The 12204-nt window shown below is 47.0% G+C and overlaps 1 protein-coding gene across 7 annotated transcripts in view; it reads right to left on the bottom strand.

Annotated features, from left to right (window-relative positions):
• TBC1D2 (TBC1 domain family member 2) overlaps positions 1–12204 on the bottom strand; it is a 67964-nt gene that overhangs the window by 42564 nt on the left and 13196 nt on the right. The gene's annotated exons all lie outside the window — the stretch shown is intronic.

Raw genomic sequence — 12204 nt, 5'->3', positions numbered from 1 at the left:
CTTCTGGCCTGCCTCTTGTCACTACCTCAGTGTGCCCTAACTATCACTGCCCATCACCCTGCCAATCTGACTTGCTGCCAGCTCTGCTAGTTAGGCTCTATTACCTACTCTTCCCTCTTACTTAATAAGCACAGGCTAGAGGGCAGGGATCGGGGCTTCCAGAGCTAAGGGATGACAGTATGTGTAATGAAGCACACTTACTGTCAGTGCAGAACGCTGAAGACCTACTTTGTTAGGGAGAGATGTTTCTTTGTACTAGAAAACAGGTTATAAGGACAGCCTGTCTTCAGCATTCTACTGAGTGCTGAAGATGACTAAGGAGCACACAGAGGACGGCATCTCTGCCTCCCTTCTGTCACTACCCCAGTCCCCGCCTCCCTAGATGTGCCCTTTGTCTACTGTCTCCTTGCGTAACTGACTTGTTGTTGGTTGCATGACACTGCTAAGGATCAGAAGGGAGGGGATAATTCACAAATATAGCCACGGATCAAAAGATTACATTCACTACAGTTTACATCATGTACCTTTCTAACAAGTCAGAAAATAATGTTTTTTTTTGTGGGAATGCTACTTTAGGAGATATTTATCATTCAAATCACAACCTGTTTAAACTTTCACCTCTAGTTAGCGCTATAGGTGCCATCGGTGCTGTATAAAAAGATTAAGGGCTTATGCACATGGCAGTAAGTCGTTTGCAGTCAGCAAATTGCAGATCCGCAAAACATGTATACCGGCCACCATTCTTTTTATTACTCAAGCAGAAATGTCATACCAGGGCTTTTGTAGCATTACTGAATATTAAAATCTGGCAGTAAATACGAGGGTAAGAGCCATATCTCTTGGTCATATCTTCAATAGACTTTTCCTTTTTAATTTACACATTCTGTTATATGTGAAGGGGTAAAACATTGGGGACATCTATTGTACAGACTAGACCAGTGGTGGCGAACCTATGGCACGGGTGCCAGATGCGGCACTCAAAGCCCTCTCTGTGGGCACACGCACCCTGGAAAAAGTCTATGGTGTACCAATATGCCTTAGACTTTTCCTGCCATTCATCAGCGCAGGCGCACTATTACAGCACAGGCAGCGCATTGAATGTAGGCAGGCTATTATAGATAAATAATAAAGGACATGGAAGATATACTATAGTGGTATTCAGGTTAAATTGCCGTGTTGGCACTTTGTGATAAATAAGTGGGTTTTGGGTTACAGTTTGGGCACTTGGTTTCTAAAAGGTCTAGACTAAAACAAAGATATATTGTAGTGTGTCAATATAACTGCATCACACACAGCAGAAGCATAGCTATAGGGGGTGCAGAGGTAGCAGTTACTACCGGGCCCAGGAGCCTGAGGGGGCCAAAGACCCTTGTGCCAAATAAGAAGACACTGGTATTATAGAAAGTGCATGCTGGTCATGCCACACCTCTGGCTGGAGGGAAGGGGTAAGGCAGTTTAAAATTTTGCCTCAGGCAAGGCTATGTGCTGCCTTGCCCCTGGCCACAAAGCACTGAGGAAAGGGGGGCCCAAGCTTATCTCACCACAAAATGGTGTCCTCCACACTGGGTACTAAAAGAAATGGCAGACAAGTTCTTAGTACAGCCATGCAGAGTTGGTACTCTGGTACAGTACCGATCACCAAGTCATCACTGCTCATGGGTTGACAAGTGTGTCCTGAATTTCCACTGATCTATTTTAGTATTGTTGTGTAATAATTTACAGTGTAAACTAATTTCTATGCCTATAATACTTCCCTAATTATGCAATGATAACATTTCATATATTGCATCATAAATTATACCAAAAACCTTGCCACACAAGAGTGAAATAAATCTACCCACAGTACAAACTATGAAATTCCCCAAAGTATACTACAAAATTCAGCATCTATAGCTAAAACAAGCCTCCATTGTGACGCTACCATTCACTTCAATGAGGCTTAGTGTGACACCAAGTACAGCCGCTATACAATGTACTGTGCTGTGCTTGGCAATCTGTGAGAAGGCCGCTGCATTCACAGGAGCGCTGTTGCTTTCTCAAACAGCTGATTGGCAGTAGTCTCAGGTGTTGGACCCCTGCCAATCAGATACTAATGACCTATCCTGCGGATACGTCATCAGTATTAAAATCTCGTAAAACCCCTTTAATCCCCTCATTCACTACATTATGTCAGTAGCACATCCCCTATATCATTTTTGTGGCCGCATAAAAAATGTGCTAAGCCAACAATCAAGCATTTGCTATAGCAGGCGCACTGATGGTCTATTTATATGGAGCAATGACTGCAAACGAATGGCCAATCATCAGAGCATACTGAAGAAAAATACGGTCAAGTGCATGAGCCCTTACAGTGCCTTGCAAAAGTATTCACCCATCCCCCGCCCCCCCCTTGACTTTTTTTGTATTTTGGTGCCTCACAACCTGGAATCAACATGGATTGTTTGAGGATTTGCATCATTTAATTTACAGAACATGCCCACAACTTTGAAGATGTTATTATTATTATTTTTTTTATTGTAAAACAGACAACAAATAGGACAAAATAACAGAAAAAGTCAATGTGCATAACTATTCACCCCCTAAAGTCAATACTTTGTAGAGCCACCTTTTGCAGCAATCACAGCTCCAAGTCGCTTTGGATAAGTCTCTATGAGCTTGCCACATCTTACCACTGGGATTTTTGCCCATTCCTCCTTGCAGAACTGCTCCAGCTCCTTCAAGTTGGATGTTTGCCCTTGTGAACAGCAATCTTTAAGTCTGACCACAGATTTTCTGTTGGATTTAGATCTGGGCTTTGACTAGGTCATTCCAACACATTTACATGTTTCCCCTTAAACCATTCAAGTGTTGCTTTAGCAGTGTGTTTGGGGTCATTGTCCTGCTGGAAGGTGGACCTCCGTCCTAGCCTCAAATCATGCACCGAGTGGTACTGGTTTTGCTCAAGAATATCCCTGTATTTAGCACCATCCATCTTTCCCTCAACTCTGACCAGTTTCCCAGTCCCATCCCCACAGCATGATGCTGCCACCGCCATGTTTCACTGTGGGGATGGTGTTCTTTGGGTGATGTGATGTGTTTGCGCCAGACATAGCGTTTTCTTTGATGGCTGAAAAGTTCAATTTTAGTCTCATCAGACCAGAGCACCTTCCTCCATACATTTTGGGAGTCTCCCACATGCCTTTTTGCAAACTCCCAAAGTGCCTTTTTGTTTTTAGCTGAAAGTAATGGCTTTCTTTTGGCCACTCTGCCATAAAGCCCAACTCTATGGAGCGTAACGCTTATTGTCGTCCTATGTACAGATACTCCAGTCTCTGCTGTGGAACTCTGCAGCTCCTCCAGGGTTACCTTAGGTCTCTGGGCTGTCTCTCTTATTAATGCCCTCCTTGCCCGGTCCGTGAGTTTTGGTGGGCGGCCGTCTATTGGCAGGTTTGCTGTTGTGCCATGTTCTTTCCATTTGGTTATGATAGATTTGATGGTGCTCCTGGGGATCATCAAAGATTTGAATATTTTTTTTATAACCTAACCAGGCTCGGACTGGCTCACCGGGAAGCCGGTGAAATGCCTGGTGGGCCCCTTGCCTGTCTGCTTATACTGCAGCCAGAGCCACCAGCAGGGGTAGGGCAGTTACTATTCTTTCAGGCGCCTGGCTGTTATCAGGTGCTGGACTGCAGCACTGGCACACATATCATTTTACTTTGGTGAAAGGGACAGCACAATACTTTGCAGCGCTTGTTCCTTTCTCCAAAGTAAACTTCACCGACCCGACATGAGCAGACAGCTCCCCCCCTCCTCTCTGCAGTGTGATATTCCATCATGTGTGAGAAGGGGGCGGAGCCAGAGGAGCCGACAGCCGAGGCAGCAGCAGGAGATAATGGAGACGCTGCTCTCTCTGTGTCACTGTGCCTCCAGTGTAAAGTTCTGTCCTCTTCTCTTGTCCCACTACTCCACACAGCAGAACTGGGGTAAGTTACTGTGGGAGGGAACTGGGAAGTTAGGAGAGTCCTGAAGCTGCTGCCCCTGCACATTTTGTGTCCTCCTGTTCCAGCCCCTCACAGACCTTTCCCACCAACTATCTCACCTATACTTTATACAGGGCAAGAAGTCATGTCTCCCAGTGTCCCCCTCTTCCCTCTCATCAGTGGCATTTCACATTTTCCCAGCCCCTCACCCCCACATAATATGTAATGTCTCTGGAGCAGTGGCGTGCACACAATCCATGGGGCCCCGGTGCAAAACTGAACCATGGGGCCCGCTCCCCATCGCCGCCCCCCCCCCCCCAACCTCCCTCCACCAGCAGCAGAGTTAGGCTACTTTCACACCTACGTTAGGTGCGGATCCTTCTTGTATCTGCACAGACGGATCCGCACCTATAATGCAAACGCTTGTATCCGTTCAGAACGGATCCGTTTGCATTACCACGAACAAAAAAAACAAGATAATGCAAACGGATCCGTTTTGACTTACACTAAACGTCAATGGGAGACGGATCTGTTTTCAATTGCACCATATTGTGTCAGTGAAAACGGATCCGTCCTCATTGACTTACATTGTAAGACAGGACGGATCCGTTTGGCTCTGCATCGCCAGGCGGACACCAAAACGAATCTGCACAGACGGATCCGCACCTATAATGCAAATGCTTGTATCCGTTCAGAACAGATCCGTTTGGCTGCAAGCAGCGTTTTGGTGTCCACCTCTGGAGCGGAATGGAGGCTGAACGGAGGCAAACTGATGCGTTCTGAGCGGATCCTTATCCATTCAGAATGCATTGGGGCAGAACTGATCCGTTTTGGACCGCTTGTGAGAGCCCTGAAACGGATCTCACAAGCAGACCCAGAAACGCAGGTGTGAAAGTAGCCTAACTCTGCTATATTTCTGTAGCCTGCAACCTCTGACTGCCCAGTTGGGCTGAAACTACTACACCCAGCATGTTCTGGCAGTAATAGTAAATGGATATTGGTGCAATTCTGAGCTACTAGTCTATATAATACAATATAATATTATATAGACTAGTAGCTCAGAATTGCACCAATATCCATTTCCTATTACTGCCAGAACATGCTGGGTGTAGTAGTGGGCAGTCAGAGGTTGCAGGCTACAGAAATATAGCAGAGCTAGTTATAAAGCCAGCCCCCATCAGACCCTACTCTGAGTCTACTCTGAACTCACTCACCATAAATGTGGTGAGCAATTATAAGGACCTTTTTTTTTTTTTTTTTTTCACAAATCTTATCTTCACTTCCGGACCGGCACCGGCTTCTTCATGCTCTCCCGAAAGCTTTTCCGGCGCCTTTTCCCTGCTGCGTCTCGCCGTTGTTGTGCGCCTGCGCAGCCTAGGGAAACGTCATGTCCGGTGCGGCCACCCAACAGGAAATGACTAGCCACGCCGCACCCGCACGGGGAGGAGAATCAGGGGGAGGAGACTCACTCAAGGAGGGTAGGGCTGGCACTGCAGCGCAGAAACGCAACACTGGGCGGCAGGCCCCAGGTCGGCCGCCCGGGTTAAGGCTGTTTCACACGAGCGAGTCCATTGCGGGAATCGCGCTCCGTGTGTGAGTGTGATCCTCCGCTCTGGACTTGCAGGAGCGCACGGCATTATCATGATTTATAATGCTATGTGTCTCTACATGGCCTGTTTTCTACAGAATCATACTGACAGCTTTATGTCGCTATGTCCAGAGCGGAGGTTCACACTCACACACGTGTGAAACACTCACTCGCTCGTGTGAAACAGCCCTTATACAGGCAGGCACAGCACTACTGCAGGGCGAGGCCAGGGGTCCACAGGCAGCTGGGCCCCCTGGAGTGCCGGGCCCGGTCGCAACTGCGACCCCTGCATGTACGCCCCTGCTCTGGAGGTTATATCAGTACTGGAGCGATATAAGAGGAGTGGCTGATATCAGTCACATAGGATGTAATGTCCCTGAAGGTTATATCAGCGTTGGAGCGTTATAAGAGGAGCGGCTGATATCAGTCACATATGATGTAATGTCTCTGGAGGTTACCGTATTTTTTGCCCCATAAGACGCACTCCCCCCCCCCCCAAAATGGGGGGAAAATGCCCCTGTGTCTTATGGGGCGAATGCTGACATTTTTACATCGCAGGCTGCGATGTATGAGCGAGCGGGGAGGGACTGGGAGGAGGAGCTGGGGGCCGGCAATTGCGGCGGGGCGGTGCAGTCACTGTACTCCGGCCCCGCCGCTCCAGTGCTGCAATATTCAAATAGAAAATGTCTCATTCAATTAAAAGTGATTAAACATGCCCCCCCCCCCCCCCCCACTTTTAATATTACCGTACACCCTAACAGCTTCTGTAGAATGCAGGCCGGGCGGGCGGCAGCATAACTCCCTGATGTCACTTGCCTGCGCCACCTACTTTATGAATCAAGCAGGCGGCGCAGGCACGTGACGTCAGTGAGTGACGCGCTGGCCGCCCGGCCTGCCTGCCTGCGTAGTACAGAAGCTGTTAGGGTGTACGGTAATATTAGGAGTGAGGGGGCATGTTTAATCACTTTTAATTGAATGAGACATTTTATATTTGTATACTGCAGCACTGGAGCGGTGGGGGGGGATCTGTGGATGACAGTTTTATGGGGGACATCTGTGGACGGCACTGTTAAGGGGTGGGGGGTCTGTGGATGGCACTGTTATGGGGTGGGGGGGGGGTCTGTGGATGGCACTGTTATGGGGTGGGGGGGGGTCTGTGATGGCACATCCATAACAGTGCCATCCACAGATCCCCCATAACAGTGCCATCCACAGATCCCCCATAACAGTGCCATCCACAGATCCCCCCATAACAGTGCGTCATCCACAGATCCCCCCATAAGGCCTCATGCACACGACCGTTGTTGTGTTCCGTTCCGCAAAATGGGGTTCTGTTGTTCCGTTTCCGTTTTTGTTTCCGTGTGTCTTCCTTTATTTTTGGAGGATCACCAGACATGAAGGAAAGTAAAAAAAAATCTAAGTCAAGTTTGCCATGCAAATGATAGGAAAAAAACTGATGCGGACACGTGGACGTGGATTACAATCTTGTGTGCCTTCGCGTTTTTTCACGGTCCCATTGACTTGAATGGGTCCGCAAACCGTTTTCCGTGAAAAAAATAGGACAGGTTATATTTTTTTGACGGACTGGAACCACGGATCACGGACGACAAACGGTGCATTAGCCGAGTTTTCAACAAACCCATTGAAAGTCAATGGGTCCGCAGAAAATCCCGAAAAACTGAACGGACACGGAATAAAACAACGGTCGTGTGCATGAGGCCTAACAGTGCGTCATCCACAGATCCCCCATAACAGTGCCATCCCCAGATCCCCCCATAAGTGTCCTTCACAGATCCCCCCCCATAACAGTCTCCTTCACAGATCCCCAGTAACAGTGCCATCCACAGACCACCATTAGTTCCAAACCCACCAAAAGCACACCTTTTGGTTAAAAATATTTTTTTTCTTATTTTCCTCCCCAAAAACGTAGGTGCGTCTTATGGGCCGGTGGGTCTTATAGGGCGAAAAATACGGTATATCAGTACTAGAGCGTTATTAGAGGAGCGGCTGATATCAGTCACATAGGATGTAATGTCTCTGGAGGTTATATCAGTGCTGGAGCGTTATAAGAGGAGCGGCTGATATCAGTCACATATGACTGTGGATAGGTTATCAGTATCTGATTGGTGGGGGTCTGACACCCGGGACTAGGGATCAACTGATATAGATTTTTTTTAGAGCCGATAACCTGTGAACTTTCAGGCCGATAGCCGATAATTTATGCCAATATTTTGTGCATTTTCACAAATTCCTACACAAATCTGTTGCTAAATGAAGAGATGCCATTATATATCTAAGATTAAATATTTATACTTAATATTTTGGTGTTTTTTTTTAGTTTAATAACTATCTCCCCCTTAGGGGCTAGAACCTGGATCCCTTGTCCTATTCACCCTAATAGAGCTTTATCAGGGTGAATAGGACGTCACACTCTCCCTGCTGCCCTGTGCATAGTACACATGTCAGCAGGGAGCTGACTATAGCAGCCAGGGCGTCAGTAGCGTCCTGGCTGCCATGGTAACCGATCAGAGCCCCGCAATTACACTGCTTGGGCTCTGATCAGACGCTGCCACTGCCACCAATGAACATAACTTGCCCATTAATTAAAATATAGCGACACCTGACCTCTATGAGAGGTAGCTGCGATCCGCGACAGTTAACCCCTCAGGTGCAGCTATATGATTCACCCGCCTCCTATATTTGAATTAATAACTGAGTTAACATCATTGGTGGCGCAATGGCCACAGCCCCTCCTCCTCCCCTCTTGCCTCTCACTGGTGGCAGCAGCGGCACAGGGGGGAGGGACTGCTTCCTTCTCCCCTGTGCTGCTGAGGGAACATTGATCGCGTTGATAGCAGCGCGATCCATGTTCGCGATTCGTTATCGACATATCGGCAAGGTTAGATGCTGATACCGATAACTTTGAAAACCCTGAATATCGGCCGATAATATCGGTAAATCCGATAATCGGTCGATCCCTACCTGGGACCACTGCCGATCAGCTGTTTGAGAAGGCACCGGGGCTCCTGTGAGCCCTGTGCCCTTCTCTGTGATTGTTCTGGACATGTGACGTCACGTTCATTGATCAAGTGGCCTAGGAGCAGCTCAGCCCCATAGAGGTGAAAAGGGCTGAACATGATACCAAGCACAGCCGCTATACAATGTACGGCGCTGAGCTTGGTGAGCTGTGAGGAGGCCGGGGCACTACTGCCAGCACTTCAATAAACTTATCCTTTTGAATATGCAGGAAACATTTCCTTCACTTTGGATATTGTTTAGGCTGGGGGACTGGGTGGTTCATCTAGGACATGGAATGTCCATGTGTGACTGCTGTCCAAACTACTGACTGTAAATAACAGATACAGTTATCAACTAAATGAGTTGCTTAAAGGGAGTCTGTCATCACAGTTTCACCTTTTTAACCCTTCCCATAGCTTTCGAGCAGCATTACAGTTGATAAAAACTTTACCTTTATAAGCAATCGTGGACTTATAAAACTGGCAAATCATCTTAGTAGGATATGCAAATGAGGGCTTGCAAGTGCCCAGGCGCAGCGTCAACCTCGTAGTTGCCAAGATCCCGCGCCTGCGCACCGAGTCCATCGGCCGGCGCATGCGCACTGCGATGTCCATTCCTGGTACGGCATCACAGTAATTAATGCGCATGTGCCGGCTAAGGCTACTTTCACACCTGCGTTCGGGTGTCCGCTCGTGAGCTCCGTTTGAAGGCTCTCACAAGCGGCCCCGAACGCATCCGTCCAGCCCTAATGCATTCTGAGTGGACGCGGATCCGCTCAGAATGCATCAGTCTGGCGGCGTTCAGCCTCCGCTCAGCAGGCGGACACCCGAACGCTGCTTGCAATGTAAGTCAATGGGGACGGATCCGCTTGAAGATGACACCATATGGCTCAATCTTCAAACGGATCCGTCCCCCATTGACTTTCAATGTAAAGTCTGGACAGATCGTTCAGGCTACTTTCACACTTAGAATTTTTTCGAAGTTATAATGCAGACGGATCCGTTCTGAACGGATACAAACGTCTGCATTATAGGAGCGGATCCGTCTGGGCAGACATCAGACGGACCCGCTCTGAACGCAAGTGTGAAAGTAGCCTAACGGACTCAGTGCGCAGGCGCAGGATCTCTGCAAAAGAAGAAGTAAGAAGATGGGCGGGCAAAGGGAAAGGATGGGCGGGGGGAAGCGGCGATAAGGCAGAGCTGCCTGGGCACCTACGAGGTTGACGCCGCCCCTGGGCACTTGCGAGCCCTCATTTGCACATCCTACTAAGATGATTTTTGCCAGTTTTAGAAGTCCACGATTGCTTATAAAGGTAACGTTTTTATCAACTGTAATGCTGCTCGAAAGCTATGGGAAGGGTTAAAAAGGTGAAACTGTGATGACAGACTCCCTTTAAAGAGAAACTATTTGATATAGTGCAGTGCACAATACTGTTCTGTTTAGCATACTGTTACTGTATTGTGTGCTAAAATGCATACATTCATGTGTGCGAGACTGAAAAATGAACAAGTTATATCTCCAGCTCTAGGGTGGGCCCCCAAAATCTGTTCCACTGGTGGGCCTTAGGCACCCCAGTCCGACACTGAACCTAACCGTGACTTGTACTTCTCAATAAGATTGTCCCTTACTTGTTTGGAGAGTTCCTTGGTCTTCATGGCAGTGTTTGGTTAGTGATGCCTCTTGCTTAGGTGTTGCAGCCTCTGGTGTGTGTGTACAGTGGCGGAAATAATTATTTGACCCCTCACTGATTTTGTAAGTTTGTCCAATGACAAAGAAATGAAAAGTCTCAGAACAGTATCATTTCAATGGTAGGTTTATTGTAACAGTGGCAGATAGCACATCAAAAGGAAAATCGAAAAAATAACTTTAAATAAAAGATAGCAACTGATTTGCATTTCATTGAGTGAAATAAGTATTTGAACCCCTACCAACCATTAAGAGTTCTGGCTCCCACAGAGTGGTTAGACACTTCTACTCAATTAGTCACCCTCATTAAGGACACCTGTCTTAACTAGTCACCTGTATAAAAGACACCTGTCCACAGAATCAATCAATCAAGCAGACTCCAAACTCTCCAACATGGGAAAGACCAAAGAGCTGTCCAAGGATGTCAGAGACAAAATTGTAGACCTGCACAAGGCTGGAATGGGCTACAAAACCATTAGCAAGAAGCTGGGAGAGAAGGTGACAACTGTTGGTGCGATTGTTCGAAAATGGAAGGAGCACAAAATGACCATCAATCGACCTCGCTCTGGGGCTCCACGCAAGATCTCACCTCGTGGGGTGTCAATGGTTCTGAGAAAGGTGAAAAAGCATCCTAGAACTACACGGGAGGAGTTAGTTAATGACCTCAAATTAGCAGGGACCACAGTCACCAAGAAAACCATTGGAAACACATTACACCGCAATGGATTAAAATCCTGCAGGGCTCGCAAGGTCCCCCTGCTCAGGAAGGCACATGTGCAGGCCCGTCTGAAGTTTGCCAATGAACACCTGAATGATTCAGAGAGTGACTGGGAGAAGGTACTGTGGTCTGATGAGACCAAAATAGAGCTCTTTGGCATTAACTCAACTCGCGGTGTTTGGAGGAAGAAAAATGCTGCCTATGACCCCCAAAACACCGTCCCCACCGTCAAGCATGGGGGTGGAAACATTTTGCTTTGGGGGTGTTTTTCTGCTAAGGGCACAGGACAACTTATTCGCATAAACGGGAAAATGGACGGAGCCATGTATCGTGAAATCCTGAGCGACAACCTCCTTCCCTCTGCCAGGAAACTGAAAATGGGTCGTGGATGGGTGTTCCAGCACGACAATGACCCAAAACATACAGCAAAGGCAACAAAGGAGTGGCTCAAGAAGAAGCACATTAAGGTCATGGAGTGGCCTAGTCAGTCTCCGGACCTTAATCCAATCGAAAACCTATGGAGGGAGCTCAAGCTCAGAGTTGCACAGAGACAGCCTCGAAACCTTAGGGATTTAGAGATGATCTGCAAAGAGGAGTGGACCAACATTCCTCCTAAAATGTGCGCAAACTTGGTCATCAATTACAAGAAACATTTGACCTCTGTGCTTGCAAACAAGGGTTTTTCCACCAAGTATTAAGTCTTTTTTTGTTAGAGGGTTCAAATACTTATTTCACTCAATGAAATACAAATCAGTTGCTATCTTTTATTTAAAGTTATTTTTTCGATTTTCCTTTTGATGTGCTATCTGCCACTGTTACAATAAACCTACCATTGAAATGATACTGTTCTGAGACTTTTCATTTCTTTGTCATTGGACAAACTTACAAAATCAGTGAGGGGTCAAATAATTATTTCCGCCACTGTATATGTAATGACAGGTCATGTGACACTTAGATTGCACACAGGAGGACATCATTTCACTAATTATGTGACTTCTGAAGGTAATTGGTTGCACCAGAGATTTTTATGGGCTTCCTAACAAAAGGGGGGAATACATATGCACATGCCAATTTTCTGTTTTCTATTTCTAAACAATAGTTTTATTTATATATTTTTCTCATTTCACTTCACCAACTTAGACTATTGTGTTCTGATCCATCACATAAAATTCAGATTAACAAAACATTGAACTTAAGGCTGTAATGTAACAAAATACGAAAAAAGTCAAGGGGGG

The sequence above is a fragment of the Bufo bufo genome, chromosome 2, assembly GCF_905171765.1.
Source record: "Bufo bufo chromosome 2, aBufBuf1.1, whole genome shotgun sequence".
Taxonomy (NCBI): Eukaryota; Metazoa; Chordata; class Amphibia; order Anura; family Bufonidae; genus Bufo; species Bufo bufo.
This window is presented reverse-complemented; position numbering and strand designations above follow the sequence as displayed.